Genomic DNA, 5,899 nt, shown 5'->3' on the forward strand with positions numbered 1-5,899 from the left:
GTGTGTGTGTGTGTGTGTGTGTGTGTGTGTGTGTGTGTGTGTGTGTGAGTGTGTGTGTGTGTGTATTTAAGCGTGTGTGCGAGTTCTGAATAATATAATATTTAAAATTACATTTTCATTTTTTTTTATTTACATTTATTTAGTGACTTTTATTAAATTTTCACTAGTGTCAAAGTCCAATGTTAAAAGCCATTTCATCAATGTAACTTTGCAATCATGCCTGCACAGATTATAAACGTAGATTTTAGAAGTGATGTAATTGTACAAGTGACCTCCCAGGAAACAGAAGAATTTCTGTGTAAAGCTATACTTAGCATGAAATTTGGGGTAAATGGCAAAGCGACGTGAATAAAGCAGTCTTGTTGGGAGTGACCTTAGATAGTAAACTTCAATGGTTTCCACATATATTTTCCCTGGCCAGCAGATTAAACTCCGCTGTATACGCAGTCCGCAGAATACGTGAGCTTACTGATGTTAGTACTGCTAGACTAGTTACTTCCATAGTATAATGTCCTACGGGATTCTCATGTGGGGTGAAACGGGATATTCAAACCATATTTGTATTGCAAAAACGAGCGATTCGTTCTGTGTACCGTCTAGGCTCTCGGGTTTCTCTCAGAGAAAAGTTTAAGGAGACTTGTATCATGACTGTGGATCACAGTACATTTACTCAAATATTTTATATGCCAGTAAAAATATACATAATTTCAATAAGAAAGAAGATATCCCTAATATTAACCTTAGAGCTAAGTCCAAACTCACGGTACCACGATTTCGTTTAACCAAGGTAAACAACTCTTTTATGGGGACCTGTATACGTTTTTACAATAAGATTCCGGAGCATATATTAAGTTTATCGTTTCCTAAGTTTAAAAACTACATTAAAAATATTTTGATCGAAAAATCATATTGCAAAATTGAAGACTACGTGTTAGATAAAGATGTATGGAAAGACGACACGGCTCCAGAATCCACACAAATTTGATTCAAAGTGTATTCCATAGCATTTAAGTTTATTTGAAAAGAGCAATCCCTAGAGTTTCTTGCTCGTTCTTCTCAGGGAGGTCAGTGTAGTGAACGAGCAGTAGCTTAAATGTGACGTTTTCAAGTGTAAATTTATTTTACCTATGGAATAAATAATCTTTGACTTTGACTTTGACTTTGACAACTATAAATAGTCGTCTTGCGTGGTGCTTCGTCGCCAAAAACAGTTTGAAGCCGAGCGAAGCTCCGCTGAGCTATTACATTACTCTTAAAGTCGTAGAAAATCATACTACGAAAATTTTTACGAGTTAAATCCATGGTGATGTAGACAACCAATTTCTAAAATGACGCCACAATGTAAAAACAAGTGACAGTCAGATGAAACAAACTGTATTCTACAGCCAAAGAGTTCCATTTTCAAATGTTGTAATTACTTTTTAAATATTGTTTATGTAAGTGGCCAGTTCCGGAAACTTATAATGCGCCTGTACCGTGGACAGGCGTGACAGTCAATACCAAAAGGGAATGAGCTAGGCAGGCAGATAGTGTTCAGTGTTTACCAATGATATTTATCCATAGTTGGGGAATTAACGTAAAGCCCCTGGCAAAGTCGGTATTAGTTGCATAATAAATTTCATTTTGCTTTGACCCAGGGGCATTCCGCTTATGATAATTATTATATTAGTAATAATCTCAGTTCGGAGTACTAAAAAAACCGACCTCAAAAGTACATGGAATTACATATAATTACCAGTTTTATTGAAATCGGTTACCGGAAAGTGCGCAACCCCGGATTCCCCTCCCCTAGTTCGCCACTATACGGGACTTGATACAGGAGATAATAAAAATCGGTTCTCACTACTCAAAAAAGAAACGCCATGAATTGGAGAATAGAACTAATTGCTCCTTATAATAAAATTCAGGCGCTATTGATAAAAATGAATCTTCATGCGTGGATGATTTTCTTCAAAATTAAATGGGATCACTATGGATCACTATACCCCTCTTTCCAACAAAAAAAGAATCATGAAAATCGGTACATAGGTACATATAAAAAAAAATACAGTCGGATTGGGAACCTCCTCCTTTTTTTTAAAGTCGGTTAAAAAGGAAAACAAATTAAGCAAAAGATAAAAAAGATACGGTCGAGTTGTTGAAAATAATGATGAAAGCAAAGATCTTTCGAACAATCAGCCCAGTCAAATACATAAATATCGTTGAGCCTAGTCTTTTTTATATTTTTTAATTTATATGCTAACCTTAGTAACTGTTATAACCATATTATATACATTTTGTTATTGATCAGAACACTGTGTTGCCTATTAATCTGTTTATGTTTTGTCTTGTTTTAACACGCGTCATTGCATGCTTGCAAAACGATTATCTATATAGTATGAAATTTTGTATATTATTTCGCGATTATCAAATAATAATTATAATACACAAATTAATTAAATACCACAACATTACTTACCGTGAACAACGTGAATAATTTATAACTTTAAATTTATGTTGATACAATAAATCAAATAGCGAAATGTGAGCAACACATCCTTGTAAATTAATTTTCAAAGAGGACCGCTTCTGCGTCCACCATCTTGAATGTTTGACAACCAACTAAATTATATGCAGCGTGTTCACCGCACATCAGTGAAACACAGAAGCACGTGTATGGAACGCCCCATCTAGTACGCTAGTGCATAGATATCGTTGGAATTTAACCAATAATTTACTATACTCTGTAAATTTTTTTAAACATCATAAAACAATAATAATTATTATTTTACATATTTACGTTACAATAATTTAAATCCACAAATCATTGATTGACTTACAGAAATCTATTTAGATTTCTGTGGATTAATCACTTTTGCATTAATGCACGACGAAATATTTTATTGATGTTTATTTTCCCAACTTCACACCACGAAGCTACGTCAGACGGAAAAAATTGTAATGGACACTTCAAAAATATCGAGTCGATCAACATAAATAATACGAGTAATGGTTTGGCGGTAATTTTTAAAATTAACATTTTAAATCGCGAGTTCTGATTTATCTTCGAAAAGCCATTAATGCCAGAAGGTACTGTCGAGCACTTTGTTTTTTGACTGCAACCGTATCGCTACTCCGCTGCATGATATCCTTCATCCTAAAATCCCTTGTTCTGTTAATATCAAATTCCTCCTAACTTCACTCTTCCTTTGTGTATGTCCTATCTAAAATTAATAATAATAACGCACACACTCATCATAGCCTCGCATTAGGGAAACCCTGTGCCGCGGTTGCCATGCACACACACATAGACAACCACAAATTACACCCAAAGGCACGAGAAAAATAAATGTAGGCCACACAATTCTTCCGGCCCGGGAAACGCACCAGGAACCTCTGCGTGGCAGTCCAGCAAGGTAACCCTTCGGCCACGGAGGCAGTTCAAATGTAAAAGTAACAATCTGTTTTTGTAATAGTCTGTGTGAGTCGTTTTCTAATTTCTGGTTATATACTCGATATTTTCAGATAAACTCAAAAAAAAATGCGTCCCTTTCAATAACTTTTATATTATTTCATGAATGCTAAGCATTATTTATTTAATATGATTGCTTACTTAGTCTGTGTTACACATAAAAAGACTACTTTACTATGTCACAGTAATAAATGAAAATTAAAAAAGTGGGTAAGTTCTCATTCATGGGAGCTGGTTCCACGTCTCCGTAATTTTAAGAAAAGTAGAAAAAAAATTAAACACTCGAGGGAATCGCAATATTTCCCATCGAGGATAAACTCGAATAACTTTTTCGTGGAATACATACTGTAACTTTCCAATTTATTATAAACAAATATGTTTTCTTGGGAATACAAAATGCGTTTAAATTTTTCTTATCAATAGTGTTAATTCAATTGAAAGCCTCCTAATTACAAAAGTTCATACCGCATCACTTTCACCATTCGCACACGTGAGAAGGGGTTCCTGTCGGATTGGAGTGCACACAGTGAAGTAACCTGGGCCACAGCAAAAAATCGACTTAAATACCCATTGACTTACAAATAAATGGACGACGGGTCTAATACAAAAACCACGAAAAAAATGTCCCAAGTCAACCTATTCGAAATTTAAATTGTAATATCATCGCAGTATCGCGCTGTCAGTAGAACAAATGAAGACTAAAGCGGAGTTTGGCGCTCTGTATACGATTTTAGCGCCTTACAAGTGCGGACATTTTTTAGCGCGGACCCGACGTCCATATAATTGTAAGTCAATGTAAATACCGAAGATCTATTAGAATACTTGCTTTAAAAACACTACTTTCCTAATCTATGGCAACAGGTTAACACACATACAACACAGACACCCCCCCCCACACACACATACATACATACATACATACACACACTCACACTCACTCACTCACACATACATACATACACACACTCACTCGCACATACATACATACATACATACACTCTCTCTCTCTCACACGCACACACACACACACACACATACACACACACACACACACACACACACACACACACATACATACATACACACACACACACACACACACGCACGCACACACACATACTTTTTCATATACAAATGCACACACATACGTTTTAAGATTCAAATTAAATTTAAAATTAGAAGTTAAGAAAATTGAAAATTGTTAAAAAAAAATGTTTGTTTTGTTTTTGTCGATGTTTGGAAATGTAAAAATTAAACACTACTAATGTAGTGTTATATTACTTTATATATTAATACTTAATAGTATAAGTTAAAAATGTTCAATATGCATTTATAGCTATGGAAGAGCGGTGCCTTCTGACACAGGCTTGATAAGCTTAATAGGAGGTACCATCCACTGTTAATGTAAAGTTAATTGTATTACTGAAATAAACATTTATTATTATTATTATTATTATTATACCAATTTCAGCGTTAGTGACTAAATCTTTCTCATTCCTGTAAAGCAATCTAACTAAATAAGTATTTAGTAATCGTCTTATGAACTTTATTGTAGTACATCAATTAAACAAAGGGAACTTTAAAATCCACGCACTTTTATGACAAACTAGCATATTTTACAACCTTGAGAACTCAAAAAGTAGGTACCCAAATATCATTCTTGTCGCTTTCATTCTTGTCTGCTTTAAATCAGACATTTACTTCAAATATAGTAATTAGATGTTGATAATGGTGGTGATGATAGTGGCGCTGATGATGATAGTGATGGTGGTGGTGATGGATCACCATCACCACCACCATCACACCATCAGGTGATGATGATGGTGGTGTGGATGAATGTGGTGATGATGGCGACGATGGTGACTATGTTGATGGTGGTATGATGGCGATGTCGATGATTGTAGTGATGATAACGATTGCGATTTATATGACTTTAACAAAATACTTATTTAGATTTATTTATTTATTACATATAGATAGATAGATGACCTTGCACGGATGAGAAGGATTTTGGTACAAGAAGTGATATTAAAATATTTGTTTTATGTTAAATATTGTTAAATTTTCTTTTGTGAACGATATAAAATCTGGGTTGTAATAATACTTTCTCATTACTGTGCCGTCTTTCTAATTTATGTTTAATAGAAAATCATTCGCGTTACCGCAACTTCGTTCGTGTGACCTAAAATATCGTTTTTTGTTGTATTTCACTTATATATTTCTGTGATTTAATAATTATTGACATTGTTTGAATTTATTTATACGTACGTTTAAGACCTTAAAACCAAAAGAAAAAAGGGTTTCACAAAAATATCTCAAAAAGTGCCATTTTAAATTGGGAAAGTGAAATTCACCCGTGTATGTTTGTGTTGTCTGGTTGTTGTAGATTCTCCTATCAGCAAAGTCTATCACCGAAACTCATCGGTCAAATACTGAGTAATAAGCCAA

This window comes from Hyposmocoma kahamanoa, unplaced genomic scaffold (genome assembly GCF_003589595.1).
Source record: "Hyposmocoma kahamanoa isolate Upper Pololo Valley unplaced genomic scaffold, ASM358959v1 88, whole genome shotgun sequence".
In the NCBI taxonomy this organism is placed as follows: Eukaryota; Metazoa; Arthropoda; class Insecta; order Lepidoptera; family Cosmopterigidae; genus Hyposmocoma; species Hyposmocoma kahamanoa.